Raw genomic sequence first — 17,122 nt, forward strand, 5'->3', positions numbered from 1 at the left:
TTCAAGGAAATGGTACAACTTAATTTCCCAACAGAAGTGAATTCTGTCCTAAAAATTTCTTTTGGGTTATGATTTCAAATGAGAACCTAATGATTTAATAGATTAGGTTAATAATAAATTAAATAATAATAAATTAGTATCCCATATTCAACCTCTTTAGAATAAACTTCAGAAAGTCTATATTCATCTAGTCACTCCCAGACTGAAACCAGCCTGTACTGGGAGTACCTGTGGTCTCCAAACATTTTCAATTGATGAGCACTGAACAACTCCAATCACCAAAAAAATTTTTGATCATGTACTCCAAATATGAATATTATTTATGTATAAAATATATACATCTAGTCTCAGAATTAAATATATGTAACTAAACATGAGCAAAAGTGGTTATTTTAAAGGTTAAGCAAAGCAATGAAATAAACACAATTTTTAAATGGTAATACCATGCTCACTGTGCTTATTATCTCAAAGTAGAAGTATCACATTGGGTGAGGTTCTTCACCAAAGATATTTGTAGGTATCTGCCTTTCAAACAGTTTTTTGGAAATATTTGTTGATGGAAATTCTGTTATAACTGATCAAAATACCACTGAATTTTGCTGTAAGTGTAGTTAAGGAAGAGTCTGTTTTAGGAGTATAGGCCTTGGGTTCCTAGCTCTCAGATGCGTAAGATTTGTACATGTGCTTTTATCATGTGCAACACCTTCACAGTCTGTAGGCTCTTGGCCAGAATCTTTTTTAAGGCACTTGATTATTTTTTGAGCGCTATTTTGGCTAAAGCTAAAAACACAATCTGTAAATCCAGGCACACAAAAATGCAATTCCTCAAATATGATACAAGTGAATAAACAGGGAAGGTCCCCAGTCCCAACTCTTACAAGATGTGGAGTTCAGACACCTCCTCCGAGAAACTTGTTGCTACACTTGATATGTGAGCATCTGGCATACAGAGTAACTTAAGCACTGGTTAATCAAACTTAAGTAAGCACTGGTTAATCAAATTTAAATATTTGTATCATTTACTTAGTTTTATTTTAAATATTTGTTTTTTTCATTTCTTTTGTATTTTAAATATCTGTGTTTCTTTTTAAATTTTAAAATAAAAACTAGTCATTATAATAATAATTTCTTTTCACGCCCCAGTGGATCACCCTGTGTATTCTGAAGTGCAAACCCCCCATTTCAAAAGCCACTAACATAAAGTGTAGAATAAAAACTTCAACCTATCTAGGAAATCTCTTCACAGATTTATCCTATTTTTTTTTCAGTATTCCCATAAATGAATCACTCATGGCAAGTGAGTTGATTGTTATGATAGAACAAGATGCAGGGCAGGAAACTGAGACTACAATATTTTCTGGTTGGAAATGCAGTCTAGGCAAATAGAGAGTAAGCCAACGATAGTCAAAACTAGAAGTCAGAAACTAAATAGACAGTAAGCCAGTAACACTAACAAGCAAAGGATCTGAGTGAGAATAGCAAGTCAGGAACCTCAGCTGGGCAGAAATCAGAACATAGAGATCATAGGCGCTCAGAGACCAAAAGTAAAAAATAAGAAAGAAAATCAAACAAGCAGATAGATGAGAACCCCAAGGCACAATGGCAAGGCTTCTGGAATGGTAACAAGGTCAAGAAGGCAGGAATCAGGAGATCTACTTTAACCAGCACAGAGGTTGGTGAAAGGACAAGGAAACAGATGTGAGGCCCAAGCAACAAAGCAATCTAATATTGAAGCAATTTTCTGTTATGGCCAGGAAGTTTCTTGCATGCTTCCTACTGGATCCTTTCCCAGAACTTGGCTAGTATGATCTTATGCATAGCAGCAGGCAAACTGGAGTGTCTAGAGAAAAGGCAAAGTAAGAAAGGGGGATCAAGGAAATATTCTCCACACCCTATACCTTTGTTATGATGCCCCCAACTTCCTGCAGCATCCTGCCCCCCATTTACCCTTATCACACCCCTACATAACCTCCTTCCTTAAATCTTCTTTATCCATCTCAACACACCACTCTGAATTTCTGTAGCAATTATTTTATCCTCTGAGCATTTTAATGCAACTGTGTACAGCTCTGCATTTTTTTTCTCATTTCATTCTTCAGCTTCCCCAAAGAGATTCCAAATAAAAGAGCTATGGGTTCATGTTATACTTTGATTTTTAGTAGGATATTTCTAAATTTTTCTCAGAATTCCTTGAATACTGTGATATCACTCTTTACCCAAACAAATGCACAGAAGTGTAAATGCACACAGTATTTAGTACACAATTATGTGAGATCAGGTAGCTTACCTAAGATAATTATGATAAAATTCCGCCACTGAATTCAAAGTAAAGGCAAGCAAATTTAAAAAATGGTTTCTCTACCAACATATGTTAGGTCTAGATTTATTCAGTTGTGTGAACTATGAAGAACCAGAATAGAAAACACTGGATACTAGTCATTAAAGCATTGATTAGTATCTACCCATGGATGGATTACTGTAGCATTCATTCATTAATTCACTGACAAACTCCATAAATACCTTCAATATCCCTGCTACCAAATACACAGCAGATAGTGGGACAGGAACTAGATGAAGAGAGGGACACAGAAATGAAAAAGCATCATCTCAGCCTTAGAAAATCCCAAAGAATATAAAATATTTCAGGGCCACCTAGTCAACCCCAGAAAAACTGCCCAGTCATTTGATGTTGGGCATGGAGGTTGAATAGTGATTTACCAAGCAAAGAAAGAGAAGAAGTTCCAGGTGAGAGCAGAATCCACAGCAGTAAAGACATGAGACCACTGGGATATGCGTGAGGGGCAGGAGGGAGATTCGAGAAAGAGAAGGGACAGAAGAGAGTACTGAGCACATACTGTTCTAAGGAGTTTAGACTTCATCTTGGAAGGACTGAGGAGCCGTGGCCAATTTTTCAGCAGGAATTTGGCAGATTTTATCTGGTTTGGTGGAAAAAAGTGATATTTGTTCATTTAGATGATTATCTAATTGCAGACACTAAGATAATATGTAAATCCAACTTACGTGATACATAACATTCAGGCTTATTCTTTTGTTTCTCAAGTTAGCTAGTTTGTTTTTTTTAAAGCCAGCTGATTTTTCAAACCACCTTTGAGAATAACTCCAAACCCACAGACCATTATGTTAAAAGAGAAATGTCCACGGTAGCCCCATTTAATGTATTACATAATGACACACCTCATAACTAATTTGCTGATTAACTGAATTTACACTGTTTCCTAGTTATATTTTCTAAATGGGTCTCACTTAACTTTGAACAACTGAAGTCCTGGCTGGACACCATGTGGGAATCAGGGACCACCCACAATAGTCACTTGCTGAGGTCTGGCAGCTCGGCATGTGTATCTCTATACTCTCTGAGAATATGAATTACCACTTTAATGAGTTATCCATGTCCCAACGCATCATTAGTCTATCAATTCCACCATTTTTATATTAAAAACAGAAAATCAAAAAAGAAAACAAACCCTGATCTCCTTCCCTCTCAGTTTAGGGCACATTCTAATTTCTTTGTAAAGTATATCTGACAAATGACACATAGTCCACACTGTGTTCCAAACAAAATAGCACTATTCCAAAATTATAGTACAAGTTACTCAAGTACAAGAAAATACTGTTATTATTTAAAGTTGTAGAGAGCTAGTATGATTGTCTCATTAGATAGAAATAAATATTGCTCAATATTTTAAAAAAATAAACTTTGGTGTGTATTGTAAAACAAACATTAGGAATTTATCTGAAATCATGCACGATATAATTTCACGGAAATATTTTGGGGGTAATGGCTTTCAAATGGATACAGGAAGAATGTTATTAAAAAGAACAAAGATTAGGAAATATACTGTAGCACATAATCCTGCAGTGGGGAAGGGAACAGTCTCTTATGATCTAATAGGATTTTTCCATTCTTAACTTGGTTAATCTTAGACACAAAGCAAATAAATCATTCTTGGTTTCTAAAAGTCCATGGTGATACTCAAAGGAAATTAATTCCCTTTGCTAAACATGGTTCATAAAAACATATTATTAAAGTCAGCTCAATGAAAATTCTAGATTTATTACCAGTAAATACGGTGTCACTTTTCCCCTAAAATAAAGTACTTTCCCATCCCTTTCCAAAGAGTTTCTAACACAAAAGCGGCTTTCCAATATTGGCAAATAGATGTCCCACACGCTAGAATGGCAAAGGTATGATGTTGGCATAATGGAGAGTTTGGTAAACTCAGTGTGGTTTCCTGAGTTTTCAAAGGCCAGTCCTGGCAAACTGAAAGCAGAGTGCTGTCCTCAGAAAAATCCAGGAACGTCATCATTTTAAAAATGCAAGGAGGAAAGAGTCTGATTCCAAGTCAAAGTGTGATTAAAATTCTTACCAAACAAGCCACCAGCCACTACATTGGAAATGAAATGTTCTCATCACTTAAAAAATACTTATTTAGAACTGAATTATATCCCTCTAAATTTTAAAAATCTAAGACAGGCACTTACATGGATGCACATATATTGAAACACGGAATTAAACACGCAGGGCAAATATATAAATGGAAAATGAGGCATTAATACTTCTCAGTTAAAAGATAGAGCACTATAGCCAGGAGGCAACGTATGTACCTGGGTTGAGGACAGAAGAGCTATGGAAACTCTTCCTCCCAACTGAATAAACTATGTGGAAAGAGTGTGGTCTTTGGTCAATCAGAAGAGTTTGATGAAAGATCAAGGATTTCAAAATCTGTTAGAAAGTTCACAAAGCAGGTAGAATCTGTAAGTTTCCAGAGATGGGTGGTAAGAGAAGAGATTAGAAGCAACTGAGGAATGGAGTCGGGCTCAAAATTGATTTCTGAAAGGAAGAAAGGACTTGGATAACTGGTGTGTTGAAGGGAAGGAATCAATAAAAACTGAGTGACTCAAACCAGAGGTCTTTCTGGACTCCTCTTTTTCTCTCACAGGCAACATCCAATCCAGCAGCAAATCCCACTGGCCTTATCTTCAAGATCAGTGCAAACCTGAAACCTCTTCCCACCACTACTAATCTGCTAGTTTAAGCCATCACTATCTTTCCCCTGGACCCTTGCAAAGGCATTTTCACTGTTCTCTTTGTTTTCACTGTTCCCCACCACCCACTATTCACCACAGCCCACCTTCCACCCGGCAGCCAAAACTTTATAATGACTTCTTATCACATTTATAATGAAACAAAAACTGCTTATCGTGAACAAGTGGACATTGCATTATCTGGCTTCTACTTCTCTCTCCGTCCCCCCCTTTTCCCCAGTCTAGCGGAACTGAACTTCCTGCTGGTTTTCAAAGCAAAACTTCAGTTACCAGCTAGTTCATAGGACACTGAAATTGGGCAGTATACAGACACTGTTTAATCTTGTGTCCTCTCTTAGGGGAATTTACTCTTAGATTTGAATAACAGAAACGCATATTTGGGAATAACAACGACAGTGATTTACCTGATTACAGACAAAAAAAGGAGTCTAATACAGGCATTTTCAAATTCATCTTTAAGATAAGAACAATAAACATGTGCTACAGAAAGACAAGCAGATATGGCCTGTTGCTATAATGAATCAGAGTGTATTCATTCAGAAATACCATATTGTTGACCAATATGGTACTCGTGGGAAGGAAACAGAAGAGAAATGGGGAAAAAAAGAGAGAGAGAGGGAAAGAGATGGGTTGCAGGTGCCACAATGTGCCAAATATACCTCTTGGAGCTGGGAAAAGTGGAGGAAGAGAGGGCTCTAGCCTGAGGTACAAGGTGTGAACAAGAACACCAGAGTCTGCAGGGATCTATCGGCACAAATGGCCATCACGTACACCATGCTCGGGGTTGTGGTTGAGTAAGAAAGTCACATTCCAAGCATCTTTGCATCCTTTTCCAATATGTGTATCACAGAGCGTATTTTCCCACTGAACCCAATCTATGACATAGTGAGGCTTCCTGAGTAGACCACCAAACTGTATCTAATCCATGATATTGCTGGGATGATGCATATTTTTAATAAGGAAGATACTTCAACTAAACACTAATTAAATACCAAAGTGTTGAGCTCTATACTTTATCTCATCGGAAAATATATTTTATATCCTTATTATACATTTTTTTGTATATCACAGTCATACTACATATGAATTTAATAATTCATATTAAATTACCTCTTGGGATAAAGCAAAAGAGTCTAAATCCTAATTAAGAAAATTATTTGCATCCTAAACCCCTGAGTATGGTCGAACTGCTAAAATGGATAGTAACTGCAGATCAGAAGTTGATCATTATGTAAGTAGTCTGAGCAAAAGTCAAATGGGTTCTCACACTCATTCCCAAGGGGAGAGCTCTTTGGTACAAAGGTTTGAAGGCAATGGAGGTGTGGCTAGAGATATCATACCACATGAGAAATGGATTTCTCAACTTTGGTCTAGATGAATACTTGACTCTGTTCACTGATCTGAAAAATAGACCTTCCTAAACAGGTAAGGTCAGAACTAAGATGAATCTAACTGCCTTGAAATGTTCCACATTTCAGAATACTCACAAATTAACCTGTTAAAAGTACTTAAAACTGGGCCTTTGTCCTATTTAAACTATTATGAAATCAACTGACAACCATGTTTTCTACTTGGGCCTAGTGGTCAAAAAGAATCCTTAACCAAGAACCGGTAAATTCCCCGATTTGGAAAAAGCCGAATGCCTTAGTCACAAAATGACTAGACTCTGCAAACCTGAAATAATTACATCTCCCGAGGAAAAAGGTAACAAAATCATTAAGAACAGGGGGAAGCTTGCTGAGGAAGAAATTAACTCCTTTGTATCCTAATAAAATTCTACAGCAGGAAATCCCTGAAAGCAAACTTCCCAAAACTCAACAGTGACTTATTCTGGGTGGTGGGTAATACAAGACTGTTATTTTATTTTTTATAACTTTTTGTATGTTTTAACTCTCTAAAAGAAAACACTGCTATGTGAAAATCTATGCTTTATTGTCTTTGGCTCCAACCATTCTTCTCCTTTTAAGACAAGGATCACAAATGCAAATGCCTATAAGACCCAACAGAATAAAGTGAGTGAGGCCTGCGTGACAGGCACATACTCGTGTCAAACCAACAAGCACATACACGTGTCAGGAGGCAGCTGTTTCTTGGAGCTGGCTCATAGTGCTGTCAGATTTTAAATTTTTTGAACTAAAAATCTAGATTTCTACTGAGATTTCCTGATTTTTAAATCTTGGCAAATGATTTGTATTAAAAAAAAATTTCGGTTGAAGAGCCAGACAAAAGGGATTTTCAAAAGTGATTCTGTCCATAAAGTTCAAGGTATATATTTGTCTGTCTGTTTTACATACAAACCCATATTCACATTAATGTCTGAGAAGCACGGTTTTAGATCAAAGAAAAGAATGGCAGTAGTCTGTGTGCAGGAGTCTGGGCATCCAAGCAAAGCCTTTTAGAGAACTCTTAATTCCTCATCTAAATGGACACATCCCTATTTAAGAGCAGATATGCCTAAAGTATTACTTTCTGCTAGTAAAATTAAATTTAATTTATTATTAAGTCTCCATCCCCATGTTAATAGATTGAACAAGATTAGTGGAGTGACATCTAAAACAGGGGCTAGGTGATACAACTTTACTCAAATAGTAAATAAAAGAAGTATGTGTGTTTTTCTTATCCAACATGAAATTTGTGGTGAGAAAAAGTGCAAGGAAAAATCAATCAAAGGGAAACCAGAGGGACCAATCAGCACAAGGCCATACTCTCTTCCTTTTTTTTTTTTTTTTAAGGAGCCTCCACACCCAGCATGGAGCCCAACATGGAGCTCAAACTCATGATCCTGAGGTCAAGATCTGAGCTGAGATCAAGACCTGACCTACTTAACTGACTAAGCCACCCAGGAGCCCCAACCAAACTCTCTTTTAAGGAGCTGATGGCATCACCCCAGGCAGAGAGACAGATTGGTGAGGTCCATTAGATGATGCGGAAGGTTAGCTGGCCAAAACTCCAATAGGCTAAGATGCACGAAGCTCGCTCTTGAGACAAGGCTGTTGAGTGAGGTAGATAAGATTGGGGAAGTGGCAGGGGGAGTGGAAAGAATGGTGAGTCAAAGTCTGGAAGGCATAGGAGGTGGGCACACCATGCCTGGAGAAACCTAAAAGTCCATTCAAATTAGGGAGAAACACCAAAAATATCTGTAGTCTAAAGATTTAGTAGTAGGGTGCAAAAAAAGAGCATGAAATGAGGCAGAGAGAGGAAAATGTAAATTCTTATGTTAGAGAGGAGCTGAGGTCACAGCCAACAGAGAACAGGGTCCAAAGTCAGACCCTGGGAAATAAGCAAGAACATACTCTTCGTGTGGGAAGTGGCAAACTAATAACAGGTTTCCAGATTCAGCCAAGTTTTCTCAGCTTTGTTGCTTTTGGCCTCGTAGGGGATGTTTACCTATTGAGGGCCAGATAGAGTAGAGAATATAACCTCAGCTAGGTATGAGAGTGATCTGTACCCTAAGTAGATTCAAGGCCAGAAACAGCATCTCAGAGGTCTGGGGACTGACCTGGGACAGAGCAGCGTTATCTTCAACTGCAGGTGAAAAATACTGTGATTCATCTGACAATAAGTTTGCTATCTGATATATTTCTGTTAAAGTCCAGCAGCCAGGAAGTTGAACTGTTTCATTTACTTTGCAAACAGGGTACAATCAGAAAACTATTTAAAGAAAGAGTTAAAAAAATTTTTGCAGAAGTTTCTTTTTTTTTCCTGTGTCATGTGTGACCCTTGAACTTTATGCTTACATAAAAACAACAGGCAGCGGCAGAGTCTGCTCTAATCTTTAACCATAACTGATTTCCAAGAATCTGTGATACCATTCCTAGTTCCTTTGGTTCGGTTGCTTTCTACCAGTTACCAGCATTTAAACTTATTCAAGCATGCTAAAAATCAGACACAATGAAAAACCTAACCTATATGAAGTTGTGAAACTTTTTATTCTGAGGAAAGTGTTTCAGCAAATCCCAAACCTCAATGATGACATCTGGTGTGAAGGTGAGAGAACAGTAATGACTCAACCCTGACTAAGGGAATTAAACTGTGGAACTTGCCTGTTTATCAGGTTTTGAAAAAAAATTTCTATGACCAACTTGCAAAGTTGGAGGTAAATTAAAATATATTAAGCACATAAGGCAAGGAAATGCCCACTGAGGACCCAAGAAAGGTGAATTGCCAAGATCCTCCACTTGTTGGTCCAAGTGCAGTGGTTAACGTCACTGGAGACTCTTAAGTTCTGGTTCTAGACAGAATGTGTTATCCATTCTCTTTGTCTGCAAAGGATCTTCAGCATCAAATCATCACACATGACAGAAGCAAATCAACTTGAAATTCACATTGATGCTTTGAAGTGTTTTCAGGGATTGAGGCTGATAAATGGACGTAGGTGACAATGGAACTGGACACTCTTGCAAAGTAAAGCCACTTACACAAGAGCGTTTCTTAGGGTACTTGCCAAGCACTTGTGTTCACCTGAAATTCTCTGTCTTACTTTTAAGATCCCGCTGGGCCTGGAGGGAGCTGGATAAAGGCAAAGGCAATCAACTCCAGGAAAGTCAGATTCAGATCACGGGGGCTGGGTGGACAAGGCGTGCCATTCTCTGACTTCACCCATCACCACTGTTACAGGCTTTAGTAAGTCATAGTAAGTCCCTGAAGATGCGCTTCCCTCTCCTATGGTGTTAAGCTACATGAGCACACTAGCTCTCCAAAGGCAAGGCAAGATGGAAAAAAGTTTCTTACCCTCTCACTAAGCAAACAACCCAAAGAAAGCCTCAGAAACAAAATAATAGCCTTCAAAGAAGGAAGATCTGTGCGTTCAGATGAATAAAGCCAGTAAATGGAGAGGCATATAAGTTCTTGTCATCTGGGATCCCCTAAAAAAGGAAAAGAAATGTATTTCTCTCCTTGCCCCTCTTCTTTTTCTTTTCCTGATTGCTAACTTCACATAGGTAAAAAGTTACTTTCAAGGTAATTCAGTCCTGATATAAATATTAAGATAGTAGAATGCAAAACGTCCAAGTACCCTTGGGGGGTGGGGAGGAAAAAGGGAAAACCTGGCTGTTAAGGAGAGTTAATAATATATTGAGTGCTGATGTTTTGCGAGGCACTGTGCTAAGCCTGTGGTATTCCATGGACACCTCATATAATGAATTTAATTCTAAAGTATGACGAATTATATGCACACATACGAACATCCATACTTTATTACCCTAAACACTTACCAGTATATTACTTAAATTTCTAAGCTGATGAAACAGGCACAAAATGAACAAATAACAAGAAAGGGTATAAAATCCAGACCTCCTGAATTTTGTGTCAGCATTGACAGTGAATATATTTATATGCTGTCTTTCCTTCCATAGGTTTTCATTTGTCTGAACAAAATTAATTTACAAAATTAAATTTAAATTTATATTATAAATGTTCATATTTATATAAATATATATTAAATATGCTAAACTTTGTGCTGGTTCAGTGGCATTCTGGATTCAATACTCTATCTCTAAGGTAAGATATTTTCCTCTTTAAAACACATGAACAAACAACAAAACAGGAAGGAGTCTTAATGAGAAGTAGCTATTTTGGAAGCAAATACATATAAAAGAAACCATTCTGTAAAGCCAAGACTCAAATTTCATAATCTGCCCAAACCTTTTAGGTTTGGGTCTGTGCTTCCTGGGCCTTCCTAGTCTATACCCTGTGTTGGTCAGCATGCCAACAAAGACAGTACCATAAAGGGCACTACGTCTAGCCCTGGTAGTCCCCTCCTTGTGTATGTTAACACTGTTTTGTGCTAGTGCAGCACGAAGAAGTTCATGACAAAGTTTATATTTGAGTTTTTTTTCTTGAGAAATCATAGGGCTTATTTTTTCACTCACATGGGATATTTATTTTATTATGTTAGTTTCACTTCTAATACATATTGAAACCATAAAGACAAAAACAGCAGTCAAGGACCAAATACATTGAGTGGTTGTCACTTGTCTCAATTCTGAAGAATGAGCCCCAGTGCTTAGATACTGAGTAGAAAGTAATTCACTGTAACATCAGATTTATTTGTTTTTAAATTTGATCACTCTGGGTGAAATTTATAAGTCCAAGAAACACAAAGAAAGAAATTTCTTTCCTCAGACTTTGAAATATCTCAGAAAGAAATGTCAGATCTACTGCATTTAAACTAATTTATGATAAATGTATTTCTTGTATATACTTTAAAATTGAATATACTTTAAAAAGTATACAGTCCTCAGGGTGCCTGGTGACTCAGTTGAAGTGTCTGCCTTTGGCTCAGGTCACGATCCCGGGGGTCCTGGGATAGCGGGGAACCTTCTTCTCACTCTCCCTCTGTCCCTCCACCCACTCTTGCACGTGTGCACTCTCTCTCACTCTCTCAAAAATAAATAAAGTATTTTTTAAAAAAGCATATAGGCCAACAATTTACATTTTCAGCCACAGTAAATCCTCTTAGTTTGACTATCTGATAGTCAACCACTTTGGAAGTTGGGGTTCAAGGACTTATCTGCACCCTACTGGCACACCTCATTCTAGAGAAGGGCACAAATCTATAGACAAAACTTCCAATTGAACTATTTGCACAAAATTAATAGATAAATGCAGTATTCAATTAAGGCAAAGTGTGGATACTACCCTTCCTCTTTATATGCTACTCCTGACTGCTTGCTTACAAATGTCTTACATGATCTTGGCTGTAAGATCCATGTTACTTATACTACATCTCCCAAACTTGAGACATCATCAGCAAATTAAGTAGCCAAAATAATGACATCCTCATCAGCTAGTCCTTTAACTTGAAATTTACTCTGCTACAAGAGGCAGATGGTCCACATATTTTAGTAAACTGAGAAAAAAGAAAATAAATTTTAAATTTTAAAGACACACTATGCTAAGCCAAGGCCTTGCCCACCTCTTAACCCCATTTTCTAAGACTTCCTGTCTTGTGCACTAAGTAATGGCTATCCATCTGATGCTCAAGCATGTCAAGCTTTTTCTAGCCTCTGGGCCTTCCTTTGCACTTGTTATTTTCTCTGCCCCAAAAGTGCCTGCCCCAATTTTTGCCTTTCCTTTTAGTTCACATGTCATCTCCACAGTGATGCCTTCTCTGATGGCATATCCCTCCAACTGATTTTGACCATAACACTCACCACTACCTGAAGTGTGTTTATTTACCCCCTTATGTCAGTCTCAAATGCTAAGGTATTTGTGCCCAGAGTAGAAACCTTGCCCTTTTTTGTTCACCACTGTGAACATGGTTGCTTGGCCTTTATTAGAAACTCCATAAATATTGATTAATGTAATGAATGCTTAAAATTAATCTAAGGAAAGCATTCTGATTTAAGGAGAAAATTTAGGAAACAAGACTTTGTTTCTTAACACTGACATTCCTAAATTAATTAAAATTTATCTTGAAGAAATTCAAGGTAAATAATAAATTAGTTTCCACATTCATTCTTGGAATAGATACCTCATGCCCTGCGCACTGTCATGGGCTACACCCATGCCTGTGTGCTATGCCAGCTACACTCAGGGAGCCTAATGGGGTCTGAGAAGTCCAAGTGTCTTGCAGTGTCAGTGACTGGTGTACTCTTTACAAAGTCATGGAATATTGGGGAAATAAAGAATTATCCTGGAAATGGAACAGTCTGAGCTTATTAGCCTACTCGGTTTTGTCAGCCAGCCAATATATGTGCCCCCCACAACCCTCAGTAAGTCTTCACTTCACTAAGCAAAGGCAAGCTACTTCACCTGCTCACTTTAAATTTGTGTTTTGGGGTGCAGTTAAAATTACATCAAATTGTGCAGGTATTCCTGATGTTTTATAAAGTCATCAGCAAGAGCAGATGAGGCAGGCAGGGGTATGAAAAGAAACTGAACACAGATCTGGGAGTTTGAAGGAGGTCTGAGAATGATGAGAACCTTTGCCAAACCGTAAGCCTAAGAACGTACTGCTTCTTCCTTGGGAACAGCATGTGCTATAGGGTGGGGCCAAGTGATTTTACTGCCAGATTTTTGATGCTGTGCTCAATTTAGTTCTCATTGTTTGCACTGGGGGCTTATTTTGAGTCACATACGCTATTAGTGGTAATATAGGAGAACATCTATTAATATTTTGAGTCTTTATTAGAGTTTAAGTACAAGCTATAATTTAGCTTTACATGATCTTTTAAAAGTATGCCGAATTTCTAAGTGGGATTTATTTTTAAACTCAAATCCTCCTCTTTATGCCTTCCCATACCGGTTTCAAAGCAACAGCGATGAAGAATTTTTAAAATGTATCTACACCTAAAATATTGGAAATGCATTGAAAAGTGTGAATAATAAAATCACAATCTTCATATGAACAACTTTTTGCTACAGTAGAACCTGTGGGAAAAAAGTATTGAATTAGTGAATCTTTCTTAATTTAATGCTTATTCTTTCTTTTTTCTTTTTTTTAGAGAGCGTGTGCGTACACACGAGCAGAGGGAGGGGCCGAAGGATAGAGAGGGAGAGTAGAGGGAGAGAGAGAATCTTAAGCAGGTTCCATGCGCAGTGCAAAGCCCAACTGGGGCTTGATCCCTGAGATCATGACCTGAGTCAAAATCAAGGGTCAGATGCTTAAGCAACTGAGCCACCCCGGAGCCCCTTATTATTAATTCTTTTTATTTATTTATTTATTTGAGAGAGAGAAAGAGAGAGCATGAGAGGGGAGAAGGTCAGAGAGAGAAGCAGACTCCCCGTGGAGCCGGGAGCCTGATGCGGGACTCAATCCCAAGACTCCAGGATCATGACCTGAGCTGAAGGCAGTCATTTAACCAAATGAGCCACCCAGGAACCCTAATTCTTAAGAATAAAACTATATATAATAGATTCAGATTCTTGGGGCACCTGGGTGGCTCAGTAGGTTAAGCCTCTGCCTTTGGCTCAGGTCGTGGTCTCAGGGTCCTGGGATTGAGACCCACATTGGGCTCTCTGCTCAGCAGGGAGCCTGCTTCCCCCTCTCTCTCTGCCTGCCTCTCTGCCTCCTTGTGATCTCTCTCTCTCTCTGTCAAATAAATAAATAAAATCTTAAAAAAAATACATTCAGATTCTTTTGTAACATGCTGAAGGTTTTACTGATAGAGATGGTTCTCTTTTGTTCTGAAACTCTCATAAATACTTAAATATATACTAAAAAAAAACAACACACACATACACACACAGAAGGAGGAAATCTACCAGATTTAACAAAAAGTTCTTAAAATATAAAGAGTATTTATGTATTTATTAAAGATTTTATTTTTAAGTAATCTTAACCCCTAATGCGGAGCTTGAACCCACCATCCCAAGATCAAGAGTGGCATGCTTTACCGACTAAGCCAGCCAGGCACCCCAACACAGAGGACATTTAAAGGAAACATAGCATTGTTACCTCCAAATGCTGGTAATAAAGTATTAAGTAAATAGGTGCTTTTAAAATTATTCAATAAATTGTAAGACTGTTATGTAATCATCCCATAAATTATAGGCAAACAGATATGGCTAATGTGGGTTTATGGGCTGATTACATGAATCTTAAAACTTATTGAACAGTTTGATTTGATTTTGTTTTATTTTATTTTTTAAAAGATTTTATTTATTTATTAGAGAGATAGAGAGAGAGTACAAGTAGGCAGAGCACCAGGCAAAAGGAGAAGGAGAAGCAGGCTCCCTGATGAGCAGGGAGCCCGATGTGGGGCTCGATCCCAGGACCCCGGGATCATGACCTGAGCCCAAAGCAGCCGCTTAACCGACTGAGCCATCCAGGCATCCCAAACAGTTTGATTTTAAATAGCCTAAACATAGCTAAAATAGCTAAAATAGCTAGCCTTCGAGATGACCTCAATGACATCCAGCTCCTACAGTGAATCAGGTGTGTAGCCCTCTCCCATAGTGAACCAGGGTTGTTCTGAGTGACCAATAGAATATGGGAGAAGAGATGGTATATGACTTCCAACATAATTCAGCTTTCATTTTGGTCATGCTCATTCTCTCTCTTGTAACATGCTCTCTGTAGGAAGCCCAACACTATGTTGAACAATCCTATATAAAGGCCAAAATATGAGGTTGATGCCTTCTAACAGCAGGAGTAAGCCACTGAGGAATTTGGCCTTCAGCCAACGGGCAGATGAGTAAGCTATCTTTGGAAGAGAACGTCTAGTGAAGTAAAGCATTCTGATAACCACAGCCCTCACCAACAGTGTGACCGCAACATCGTGAAACAGGCTGGACCAAAGTCACCCAACAAAGCTACTCCTGGATTTCTGACCTGAGCTGAAGGCAGACACTTAACCAGTTGAGCCATCCAGGTGCCCCTTACCTGTGCAGTATTAATGAACAGTGTTAATATGCAAAAATATGTATGTAAAAGTCTAGAAAACACAAACTCATTTTTTGTGACAGGAAATAGATCAGTGGTTGGCTAGAAATGAGGGAGGTGAAGGATTACCGAGAGGTCAGAAGAAATTTCGGGGGTAATGGGTATGTCACAATCTTAACCATATTGATGATTTTATAGGGGTGTGTGTGTGTGTGTGTGTGTATAAAACTTAACAAATTGTACACTTTAAATGTGCATATTTTGTTTTTCAAAAATGTTTCAATATAGCTATTTTTACTTTTTTAATTTTTAAGATTTTTGTAAAGATTTATTTATTTTTTTAAGATGGGGGAGACAGAGGGAATCTTCAAGCAAATTCCCTACTGAGTACAGAGCCTGACATTGGGCTCAATCTCATGACCCATGAGCCAAAACCAAGAGTTAGACACTTAATCAATTGAGCCACCAAGGCACCCTAATACAGCTATTTTAAATACTTGACGACTCTATCCACAATTTACCTAATTTTCAAATTGCCAAGTCTGAATGTTATTAGACTTTGTTACTTTGGGATCTAGAAAATTAAGAGACCAATAGTTTTATTATATATTATTCTATCCTTATATCACTGAAGTGTTTCATAAGTTATTGTAATCTATATTAGAAAATCTAATTCAGAGTACTAGTATAAGCAAATCAAAAATCTTCTTAAATAATAAAAATTTATTATGGGAAACATATTGAGAAATATGAAGGATAGGTGATTTCATGTTCACATGTAGTCTTAAAGAATAGTAGGAACTTCAAAGCATAGGAATTGAACAAAGCTCTAATGATTTTTTTAAATCCACAAAAGATTACCTGATGCTTTCCTCAAAAACTCATTTAGAGTTCTAGTCAACACTGTCCAGGAAAATTGACCCTTTAGCCTTTAAACCCTATTGGGTAAAATTTAAGTTGGATTTTTTGCTCTGAACCTATAACTTTTCAACATGGATAAGAAAACTATCTAGATGATGTAATCATATATGTCATTTGCCCATGTTAAAATCAGTTTGCACATTAATTAAAGTAATTATTATAAAGAAAGGACTGCATACCAAATTAAATGTATATACATAGAGATATCTATATCTAGATAGATAGATAAACAATGAAAGCAGATGGGTTTATGTCATTTGCTTCCTTACATTGGCAATAACATCACATTTAACCTATTTTAATGATATCTAAAATAGAAATCATTCTGGGGTGCCTGGGTGGCTCAGCTGGTTGAGCATCTGCCTTCGGCTTAGGTCATGATCCCAGGGTCCTGGGATAGGCTGTCGTTGGGCTCCCTGCACAGCAGGGAGCTTGCTTCTCCCTGTTAAATAAATAAAATCTTAAAAAAATAAAATAAAATAGAAATCATTCTAAGATTAAGAAAAATGGTACTTTTATACAATATTTAAATAAAATTTTACAGACATAATTAATTTTGGTAACATATTCACAAAACACTTGAAATACAATATTCTATAGGATATCTTACTTTTTATCATACCATAATCATCTTCTATTGTCAGGAAGCTGGAGAATTTTCTCTCCAAATATATTTTCCATATTTAAAAAAAATTTATTAAGGATTTTTATTTATTTGAGAAAGAGAGCACAAGCAGGAGGAGGGCCCGAAGGAGAAGGAAAAGCAGGCTCGATCCAAGGACTCTAAGATCACGACCTGAGCAGAAG

At 37.5% G+C, this 17,122-nt stretch overlaps 1 protein-coding gene across 1 annotated transcript in view; it reads right to left on the minus strand.

The window, feature by feature from the left end:
* Nucleotides 1-17,122, minus strand: part of ADGRV1 (adhesion G protein-coupled receptor V1) — a gene marked incomplete at its 5' end in the record, with an annotated part of 491,204 nt that overhangs the window by 230,412 nt on the left and 243,670 nt on the right. The window lies entirely within an intron of this gene.

This window comes from Martes martes (assembly GCF_963455335.1).
Source record: "Martes martes genome assembly, chromosome: 5".
Classification (NCBI taxonomy): domain Eukaryota; kingdom Metazoa; phylum Chordata; class Mammalia; order Carnivora; family Mustelidae; genus Martes; species Martes martes.